We start from the raw sequence: 11,728 nt of genomic DNA, 5'->3' as shown, positions 1-11,728 counted from the left end.
AAGAACCACAGTAAGCTTGTGAAGAGCACACAACTTTTCTCTTCTCAGGAGCCCTGGGATCTGACTGTGTGACAAGAACCGAGCTGACTCTGTTAGTCTCTGGTTCACGCTTTTAGAGACAGTACACCACACCAGAAAAGTGAAGAGGGGCCCATACACTTTGTAATTACAAGGACAGAGGGTCAGAAAATACAGATTAAACAGAAAAAGAAGGGGAAAGGGAAGTTACGAAAAATGAAAAAATAACATAAAATAAGATGGAAGAAAGGAAACCAGACAGGATTTGTAGGGATAATGATAAAGCATAAACTCTCTGGTCAGATAAAAAGACTCATATTGGGTCAAAAAGCAAAGCTCAGTTATATGCTGTTCACAAGTGGCTCATCTAAAGGTAGGTCAAAAAGTGCATTCAAAAGACACAGTGGAACTTTATAAAGATAAATTTTACCTTCTGTGATGAAGATCTAACTGGAATAAATTTTTCTGAACTAAATGGTATAACATCAGAATTCAAGAAGCAAACCTATAAGAAATAGAAAAGGAAATGAATAGGAAAACAATCCTTTTAGGAAACATTAATGGACAGATTAGATTTTAAAAATAATTATTTGGTTTAAAGGGTGCGAAAAAGACAATAAATGGGGTTGATTTGATTTGTTTATGCAGAATTTAAATGCTTGAGAACAGTCATGGCATCTTATTTTCAAGTTTCCATTAAGCATTTATAGAAATTGATCCTATCTTAGTGCACAAAAACTGCTTCAATGAATTTTATTAACTAGAAAGAATATGGATTATATTAATTTTATGAAGAATAAAAATTACAAAAATAAAAATTTAAAAACTTTAGCCACTTGGAAATTCTAAGGATTTATTTATTTATTTGAGGGAAAGAGAGAGAGAAAGAGGGGAAGAGCAGATGGTGGGGGCTGAAAGAGAGAATCTTAAGCAGACTCCCCACTGAGTGCAGAGCCGGGCACAGGGCTCCATCTCACCTGAGACCATGACCTGAACTGCAATCACGAGTCGGACACTTAATGGACTGAACCACCCAGGTACCCAACCATCTGGAAATTTTAAAATGCGATCTTAATTATTCTTGTGAAGAACAATATTTTAACTGATTGTACAGAATGTCTAGAAAATGAAGATAAAAATTAGATATATCACAATTTAGGTGACTGGTCGAAAGCTATATTCGGAGAAAAATTAATAGATGTAAATACTTATACTTTACTATAGGAGATAGAATAAAATATTGAATTAAAAACTTATCTCAGGGGCGCTTGGGTGGCTCAGTGGGTTAAGCCTCTGCCTTTGGCTTGGGTCATGATCTCAGGGTCCTGGGATCGAGCCCACATAGGCTCTCTGCTCAGTGGGGAGCCTGCTTCCTCCTCTCTCTCTCTGCCTGCCTCTCTGCCTACTTGTGATTTCTGTCTGTCAAATAAATAAATAAAACCTTAAAAAAAAAAACAACTCAGATTAAAAATAGAGGATTAAAATGATTACAACAGAAATATAAAAGACAAGTCATAGAACTGATAAATAAAATCAAGAACTGTTTTTCTTCCCCAAACTAGCATTTTAAACCAATAATAATAAAATATAAAACCATGCAGTAGCACAACCAAAACACTAAAAAATTTGAAAGCTGTAAATCACCCCAGAATTAAATTTACAGATTTAGATGGTATCCAATCAAAATACCAATAGATGGGGTCCCATGGGTAGCTCAGTTGGTTAAGTGGCCAACTCTTGGGTTTGGCTCAGGTCGTGATCTCAAGGTTGTGAGATCAAGCGCCATGCCTAGCTTCGTGCTGGGCATGGAGCATATTAAGATTCTCTTCCTTTCTGCTCCTTCCCTCCTCTAAAAAAACCTCCAAAACCACAAACAAACAAACAAACAAACAAACAGATGTATTGTCGCTGCTATTTGTTTGCTTAGAACAAGACAGACATATTCTAAATTTAGCTTGAAATGTAAACATATAAGAATAACCAGAAATAACCTGAAAGGGAAGAGGAGTCCCAGTGAATAAGCTAACCAGCTTTAAGATGTACTATTAAGACACAGTAAGTACAACTCTTTGTCTAGCACAAAAAATGATTACATGATCTAGATATTGACTCAAGTACCTATAGGACTTAGCATACATTAAAAACATTTCAGAACATCGAAGAAAAGCAGAATTATTCAACAAATGGTGCTGGGAAAACTTAAGGGGTTTTTGGAAAAATTACTTAGGTAAATCTTCACCCATAGCTCTAATATTAACTCCATATGAACTAACAATTTAAATATAAGACATGTAAATAAAAGTGTTAGGAAAAAATTACAGAGATTGATAAAAATTATTTTGAGAGTGTGACCATAATCTGTTAAAAGGGAACACTTGATATGTTTTACCTTGTAAGAATTAAACGTATGGGGGCGCCTGGGTGGCTCAGTGGGTTAAACCTCTGCCTTCGGCTCAGGTCATGATCTCGGGGTCCTGGGATCGAGTCCCGCATCGGGCTCTCTGCTCGGTGGGGAGCCTGCCTCCCTCTCTCTCTCTGCCTGCCTCTGTGCCTACTTGTGATCTCTCTCTGTGTGTCAAATAAATAAATAAAATCTTTAAAAAAAATAAAGGAATTAAACGTATGGGTGGTAATCATCAACAAAAGCAAAATGAAAAATAAGCTAAGAAAAGTATTTACCGGGGCGCCTGGGTGGCTCAGCGGGTTAAGCCGCTGCCTTCGGCTCAGGTCATGATTTCAGGGTCCTGGGATTGAGCCCCGCATCGGGCTCTCTGCTCAGCAGAGAACCTGCTTCCTCCTCTCTCTCTGCCTGCCTCTCTGCCTGCTTGTGATCTCTCTCTGTCAAATAAATAAATAAAAAATCTTAAAAAAAAAAAAAAAAAGAAAAGTATTTACCAAAAAGTACACCACACGCAAAGAGTTTAATTCCCTTAATATACAAAAGAATCCTACGAATTATCATTTTAAGTCCCCAAACTTCCTAGAAAAAATTGTCAAGAGATAGGAACAAGAAGAAATTTCCAGAGAAATGTAATACAAGGAGTTAGTAATACATAGAAAGAAATGATCAATTCTGCTCACAAACTAATACACACCTAGACACACTTAGATGTTTAGATGCCATTTTTAACCAAATCATATTGGTAAATAATTGAGAAACTGATAAAAATCACTTTCTGTATACAGAGAAATCTGTTAGCAGGGTTAAAATACAATTACAACTTTTGCAGAGTATTACGCAATATCTATCAAAATTTAAAATGTGTATCTATCTTATGATATCATAATTCTGCTAGGAATATGACTTATAAACACATATACAGAAATGCACAAAATATACATGCAAGTATATTAATAACAGCATTTTGTTTTTTAGTAACAGATGTAAGAAATAATCTCTAAGACCGAGTGTGTGCCCGTGTGTGTGCCTGTGTGTGTTTGTGTGTGTGTGTGTGAAAGATAGAAACTGAGAGATTGGGAAAGAATGATAGAATGAATCAAGATGCTATTTAATTTTGTTTTATACTTTTGTTTTTTTCATTGTTTTAAAATAAACTCCTTTTATTGGTAAACCAATTTAAACAAAACCTATGTCCATTTCAGTGAGAATGTAGATGGGCATCGTAAGTTATGATAAAAAAAAAAAAAGTTCTTGTTCTTTAAAGAAATTTCTTTTAGTGTAGTTTAAACTCCAGCTAATGTGAATAACAATTTATATTGATGTGCTTCTCTCCCTCTTTCTCTTCCTTTCTCTTTCTCTCTCTCTCTTCCACAATTGAACTGCCTAAGGAAGGGCCATAAGAAAGCCCTGATGGATTCTGTGAGACTTTTCTGAAAAGTTCGCCTGACTGAATAGTTAAGTCAAACAGCTGGGGCTACAGAACCTAGTAAAACCACACAAAAGCTGAGGGAAATTACGTTGTCTTCCTTTGATTTATAATTTTGAAACATCTTTTCAGGAGGAGAAATCAATTCCACAAAGCATTGAAGTTCAGAAATAATTAGGCATTCTGAATTTTTGCAACAGCCACAGAAAAGAGACCCGCATTTACATAAAATGGCGCAGCACGTAGAGAAAGCCCGGTTTCTGCAGAAAATCCCTCCTACAAGAAAACATTCAATTCCAAGTTGCCTTCCAATTGGCTCCCCAGCCCCCACATAAAATGCACAAAAAAATCTCTTGGAATATGTTGTGAGATTTAGATTTTTATATATTTTCTTACCACTTACTTAAGAAATCTGTAACACTCCCATATTAAAATTGACGGCTTTATTACCAGGACAACACATATATGTGATTTTGAATTTCAGACCTGAGGTCCTCAATAAGAAGCATCACAAATAAGATGATACCAGTGAAGAGACAGGATTTGAAATGACTTTTGTCGTGTAAATGAAGAGAAATGAAGAAGGTTCTGGAAAATATCTCAGCTTATGATTTGAGTATTTTAGACATGTCCAACTTTCCTATCTCCATGGAATTTGCTTCTTGGTAATTTTCCACTAGGCATTTCAGAGCTGAAACAAACAGGACCATTAGGTACCCGACTTCACCTCAGACGTTTACCTTAGTAAAACATCATTTTGTACCCAGGAAATAGGAACTGAGGACACCCCTTCCTCAAGCCACTCCACCCAGTGGTGGTAAGAAGCTGTAAGAATCCATATTCAGAATCCATCCAATTACAGCAAATGATTACTTAATAGCCTATTGGGAAAACATTTCCGCCTCTGGGTTGCAAAAAGGTCTTCAAAAATAGCAGGGCAAATAGTCCCAGGTCTTTGTGACCTAAAATGTCTAATGAAGCTGAAAAAGAGTTATTAGAGCATCATAGAGAAACCTGAAGCTATTCAGCCTAATGATTTAGTAATGATGTCTCTCTGTCATTAGGTCAGAGAATAATGTGACTGCTAGCTCAGTATTTAATCAGCCACATTCACCACTGCGGGTAGCACTGGCTTTGAGAATTTTCCTATGTCCTGAATGTTCTCAGGCAACACACTCTCCTGTTTACATAACTCTAAAAATGGATTTATTTTGTGATGTGTTCCACTGCTAGGAAATTAAATGATAAAGACTAAAGTCAAAAAGTAATAAAAACCCAAGACTGAAAATCAGATGTCATATTGACAATTCAACTGAATGTATGGTATGAGATAGAAAGTAGGGTTTCTCAGTTCAGATTTTAAAAAATCCATAAATGACAAAATATAGGCATTTCAGAGGAGAGATGCAGGGGGAAAAAAAGAGAAAGAAGTCCAAACTTTTTTTAAAAAACATAAACTATCATGGGGCGCCTGGGTGGCTCAGTGGGTTAAAGCCTCTGCCTTCGGCTCGGGTCATGATCCCAGGGTCCTGGGATCGAGCCCCGAATCGGGCTCTCTGCTCAGCGGGGAGCCTGCTTCCTCCTCTCTCTCTGCCTGTCTCTCTACCTACTTGTTTTTTTTTTTTTTTTTCTCTACCTACTTGTAATCTCTATCTGTTAAATAAATAAAAAAAAAAAATCTTTAATAAAAAAAAAAAAAAAACATAGACTATCACAATTAAACCTACACTGTCCTCTGGTGGTCAAAATTGAAAATGTATTTTTACAGAGAAATTAAATGAATGATTATTTAATACACATTAATAACTAAAGGTGAGGCAACCAGATGCTTCACTTTGAGTGAATATTTCGTTAACCAACTCACTTGACTACAACATTTCTCCTAATTATTAAAGTTGAATGGCTCCTCTTCAGAGAGGTCATAATTATTCCAAACTTTCCCCTGTAATGCAGGGGCTATAAGTAGTAAGTTGTATTAGATGACACAGCCTATATACTTGGAATTTAGGTATTCATGTACATTGCAATTTATGTAGAAATAAATAGGAATGTTTTTCTAGATTTCTTAGGCTACTTCATTTTAGGGAGGTAGGCTGTGACTTATTTAATGCCTTATTTTATCATGAACATTAAAATGAAAATTTTAGGAACACAGATACATACATGATTGTCAAAGAATATCAGGATATAGAATCTCACCCAGCAACCAAACCTAGTGCTTTTTGGCTACTGTATACAAACCTTAGACATATCTTAGAGTATGGATCCTTAAGCAAAATAGATAAATAGATACATTATTTGGAATATTAATTTTTCTACCTAGAGAAAATTAAAGCCTGCATTTTCTTGACTGTTTAGTTTTAACATTATCTTGTATAATTTCATATGAGAGCCAAAAAATTTTTTACTGCTGTATTACTTGAGCCTCAAAAAAATCCCCCCATCCCTAAAATGTATAAATAATTTTATTTGGTTCCTCTTTTTATTCCAATCATAAGACATGTTTTTAACTAAGGAAGATAGGACAGAATCTATGTTTTACTTTTGTTCTTTCAGATAATTAGAGGATTTAAAATGGTTTCCTGTTAACTTTGTATATTTTATCTACTGTATTAACTGGATGTGAGCTCTTATTAAAAAAGTCACACAGCGAAATTATAAATGGTCTTGAACTTTAGTATCTCAAACTTTCTCTTTCTCAAATAAACGTCTTTCTTTTTTTTCTTTTTTTGGGGGGGTTCTTTTTTATAAATTTAATTTTTCCAGTGTTCCAAGATTCATTGTTTATGCACCACACCCAATGCTCCATGCAATACTTGCCCTCCTTAATACCCACCACCAGGCTCACCCAACATCTTTCAATATAAAGCCTAAATATGTGATAGAAGATAATTTTAGCACCAAACAAGGCCTTTGGGATTTGGCTTAATTCATTCAATAAATATTCATGGTGTACCTTTTTTAAAAAAAATATTGTGTTGGCTACCTAATTCAGTGAGGGAGAACTACAAAGATAAATCAGAAACCTATCTTGAGATTAAGATGCCTGGAGCTTTGCGAAGAGGCACGAAGGGTCTAAGGAAAGTGAAACTGTAAAGAGAAGGTGAAGACATGCACTTGCATCACAGAAATGACCAGGAGTGTGCTTAAGCTGAAATAAAACTCCTTGAGGAGATGGGCAGATGGTAAACTAGAAGGAGGAGCATTTTTTTTTTTTAATGTGGAAGGCATGCAAATCCAGAAGAAAACATTAGTCTTTTAATAGATCAAAGGATTGCGGCACAAAATGTCAATTCATCGAAGAGAAAACTTTGACGAAAAATGTTAAAACAAGTAATAAAAGAAAGGCAAATTAAGTAAATGACAGGCTATTTTTAGTCTACTGGATATTAACTTTAAAAAATGTTTTTAACTTTTTAATAGGGAAAATTTCAAACATACACAAATGTGCAAAATGATAACATAACACCACCCCAAGAACCCATCAACCACTTTCTGCGACTTTCAGTGAACATCCAGCTTTGTTATTAAACGACCAACCCACTTAACCCCAGCCCTGTAGCCTTTTGTAACAAATCCCAGACCTCATTTGCTTTCACTCAGAAGTAATTCTGTTTGAATTTCTAAAAAAGGACACTTTTAAAAAGTAACCAAAATACCATTATCAAACCTAAACATACTTCAAGGTAATTTAGACAGTTTTCAAATTTTCAATTGCTTTATTCTTGAAATAAGGATTGAAATAAGGTCCACATACTGCTTTTGATTCACATGTCTATGAAGTTGTTTTAAATCTATAGATCCTTTTCTCTTTCTCTCTCTGAATGTACACCTCCACACACATGCATACATATAAACAGCTGAATATATATTATATAGATGTACAGAAATACGTATGTACACACACATGTGTATTTGTTGAAGGAATCAAGTCATCATCTGTCCCGTACAGTTTCCCACACTTGGTATTTTGCTGCTTTGATTCCTGTGGTGTCTTTAACTTCTTCCTTCTTTCCCTATTTTGTGTATATTGGTAATTACAATTAGGGTTGAGACTCTGTTAGGTGGTTTTGGAGAGGGTTTAATAAAGTGGATCTTTGCTCTGGATTGGATGTTGTCAGGAAGTGGGTAATTCTATGACTGGTTGTCTTTATAAATCTTGTCTAGGACGGGGGAAGACTAGAGAGAGGCCAAAGCTGTCCATTGGTAAAGCAGCCAGTCACTCATCTCAACCAGAAGGGGTGTTTTGTGGCTTGGACAATATTTATGTTTTGTCTGTGTTCAGACATGATTGTGAGTTTTTTTTCTTGATCCATTTGGTTACAGAGAGGCCTTGACTGATATTGTTCTGTGAAGTTGCTTCCGTTCAACAGAAACCCAGGGCCTGAGAGTACTGAACCCAGTTCCTGGCTATCAGGGCCGTTTTTCTCAGCGTTCACTCACCTCCACCCAGCAGCTTGTTTCCTCAGTACATGTCTAAAGGAAATGCCTGCATATATCCATAGAAAGTCTAGTGCAGGAGTGTTCGTAGTCTATGAACGGAAGAGTGGATAAACAAACTGTGGCATGTTCATAAAATGCGATGGATTACTACTCATTAACAAAGACAAACAACAAAATATCTGAGCCTCAAAAACATTATGCAGAGGGAAAATATCCAAACATTAAGGAAACATTTTATGGTTTCACTATATATATTATATGGACAAGCAAAATTTATAGTGGTGGAAGAACAGCTATTGCATAGAATGATGTGCGTGGGGAGGGGTAGAAGGCCTAGGCCTAGGGAATTGACCACAAAGTGTCATGAGGGAAATTTCTTGGGTGATAGAAGCAAGACTATAACTTGATTTGTGTCATGGCAGGTCAAATGTTTAACTTTGTAAAAATTGATCAGGGTGAGCATTTATTGTATATAAATTGTGCCTCAATCAAGTAAATGTCATATTCAATTACAATTTTTCTATTTGTTGGACTAGTATTGTCTCTTCGACTCTTCTTATCCATGTTCTATCAACATGCAAGTTTCATAAATTGCCTCACTGAAACTAATTCTCAAAGTTCCCCCAAAACCTCTTTGTCTTACTATATCATATTTTGAACCAAATAGACATTGTTTTTGAAAATAGTCTTAACAGGTTTTTAACCTCAAAATTTATGGAATTTTATATATAATAAAACATTCTAGGTATTTTTAAAACTTACCATGAATGAATTGACCACCAAACTCATAATGCTGTGTCCAGTCAAGTAAATGACAACTTACTTTACTTTGTCTTTCAAGAGCAGTATGTCATGTTTCAATTGAGAAATACATTATGTATGTGGAGAGGCTATATCGTTTCCTTCTTCAGACTGTGTGTAATTTTTTAAAAAGCTCTCACCATATTTTTTATTAGGTTCCTTACTTTCCTGCTTCCAACACCTTTGATTAATTTGACTTCAATATAAGCAAGTGAAATTCTAATTACTGTCAGATCAGGTATAACCCAGAGGAGAACTTCCCAAGAATTCCATGTTCTTCTGTGTGTTTATAATAAACATGTTTTATAGTCTCAGACACATTATAAAACAATCTTCACAGAATAGTAATACCAAGCAGTGTACTTAAGGGTTTAAACTCAAATTCTTATTATGGTTAAAGAGCTAATTACCACAAAATGCGTTACCATACTTGTGATAGTTAACTGTATGTGTCAACTTGACTGGGCCACAGGGTGTCCAGGTGTTTGGTTAAACATTATTGCTGGTGTGTGTATGAGTGTGTTTCTGGAAGAGATTAACATTTGATTTGGTGTACCAAGTAGAACAGATTGCCCTTCCCGTGTCAGAGGCCTCATCCAATTCATTAAAGGCTGGATAAGAGTGAATTCACTGCCAGTCTTTAAGCTGGAATGTGGGTTTTCTCATGCCTTTGGAGGACCTGGACTCAAGAGTAGAATTTAGAGCATTGGCTACCCTGGTTCTTAGGCCTTCAAATGTAGACAGCAATTTCCACCATCAATGCTTCTCTTTCTCAGGTTTTTGACTTGGACTGTAACTATAGGAGCTCTCCCAGGTCTCCAGATTGCCAACTGCAGATCTTAAGATTTCTCAAACTCCATAATCATGTGAGTCAAGTATATAAAGATTACAGTAGCATCACTGTAAACAAGTGATAAGTTACAACACATATTAAAATCCTCTGTTCAATTTTATTTTTCATTTTCCTCAGGATGCTTAAAAAGATAGGAATTTAACTGTTGTTTTCAACAAAAAGTGAGATACATTCCCTCATGAAGACTTCAGTAGCTAAAAAACAACAGAGTTAGCTTTGGTGTCCTTTGTCTGCAAGAAGAATCTTCCTGTCAATATCAAGAAACTTAAAAAAAAGTTCCTATTCCTTTTATCTAATTCTTGTCACAGCTTTTTCTATACAGAGATGTGTGCCTAAAAAACTTTATGCAATATTCCAGGTCATTTGATTCTCTTCTTTCTTAAAAATAAACAAACAAAAATCATCTGACATATTCTTTTTTTTTTAATTAAATTTTTAAATTTTTTTATAAACATATAATGTATTTTTATCCCCAGGGGTACAGGTCTGTGAATTGCCAGGTTTACACACTTCACAGCACTCACCATAGCACATACCCTCCCCAATGTCCATAACCACACCCCCCCTCTCTTGGCCCCTCTCCCCCCAGCAACCTCAGTTTGTTTTGTGAGATTTAGAGTCAATTATGGTTTGTCTCCCTCCCAATCCCATCTTGTTTCATTTATTCTTTTCCTAGCTCCCAAACCCCCCACATTGCATCTCCACTTCCTCATATCAGGGAGATCATATGATAGTTGTCTTTCTCCGATTGACTTATTTCGCTAAGCATGATACCCTCTAGTTCCATCCACGTTGTTGCAAATGGCAAGATTTCATTTCTTTTGATGGCTGCATAGTATTCCATTGTGTATATATACCACTTCTTCTTTATCCATTCGTCTGTTGATGGACATCTAGGTTCTTTCCATAGTTTGGCTATTGTAGACATTGCTGCTAAAACATTCGGGTGCACATGCCCCTTCGGATCACTATGTTTGTATCTTTAGGGTAAATACCCAGTAGTGCAATTGCTGGGTCATGGGGTAGCTCTATTTTCAACATTTTGAGGAACCTCCATGCTGTTTTCCAGAGTGGTTGCACCAGCTTGCATTCCCACCAACAGTGTAGGAGGGTTCCCCTTTCTCCGCATCCTCGCCAGCATCTGTCATTTCCTGACTTGTTGATTTTAGCCATTCTGACTGGTGTGAGGTGGTATCTCATTGTGGTTTTGATTTGTATTTCCCTGATGCCGAGTGATGTGGAGCACTTTTTCATGTGTCTGTTGGCCATCTGGATGTCTTCTTTGCAGAAATGTCTGTTCATGTCCTCTGCGCATTTCTTGATTGGATTCTTTGTTCTGTGGGTGTTGAGTTTGCTAAGCTCTTTATAGATTTTGGATAATAGCCCTTTATCTGATATGTCATTTGCAAATATCTTCTCCCATTCTGTCAGTTGTCTTTTGGTTTTGTTAACTGTTTCCTTTGCTGTGCAAAAGCTTTTGATCTTGATGAAATCCCAATAATTCATTTTTGCCCTTGCTTCCCTTGCCTTTGGAGATGTTCCCAGGAAGTTGCTGTGGCTGAGGTCAAAGAGGTTGCTGCCTGTGTTCTCCTCAAGGATGTTGATGGATTCCTTTCTCACATTGAGGTCCTTCATCCATTTTGAGTCTATTTTCGTGTGTGGTGTAAGGAAATGGTCCAATTTCATTTTTCTGCATGTGGCTGTCCAATTTTCCCAACACCATTTGTTGAAGAGGCTGTCTGTTTTCCATTGGACATTCTTTCCTGCTTTGTCGAAGATTAATTGA

At 36.2% G+C, this 11,728-nt stretch overlaps 1 protein-coding gene across 1 annotated transcript in view; it reads right to left on the bottom strand.

Moving 5' to 3' along the window:
• Nucleotides 1-447: 447 nt before the first annotated feature.
• Nucleotides 448-11,728, bottom strand: part of LOC111156473 (transmembrane protein 144) — a 58,341-nt gene continuing 47,060 nt past the window's right edge. The window contains exon 13 of the mRNA XM_022517400.1: nt 448-523. The gene's annotated coding sequence lies outside the window, so the exon portion shown is untranslated. The remainder of the gene's footprint in view (nt 524-11,728) is intronic.

This window comes from Enhydra lutris, unplaced genomic scaffold (assembly GCF_002288905.1).
Source record: "Enhydra lutris kenyoni isolate GAN:26980312 unplaced genomic scaffold, ASM228890v2 scaffoldscaffold3, whole genome shotgun sequence".
Classification (NCBI taxonomy): domain Eukaryota; kingdom Metazoa; phylum Chordata; class Mammalia; order Carnivora; family Mustelidae; genus Enhydra; species Enhydra lutris.
The sequence above is the reverse complement of the archived record's forward strand: the minus strand, read 5'-3'. Positions and strand labels throughout refer to the sequence as shown.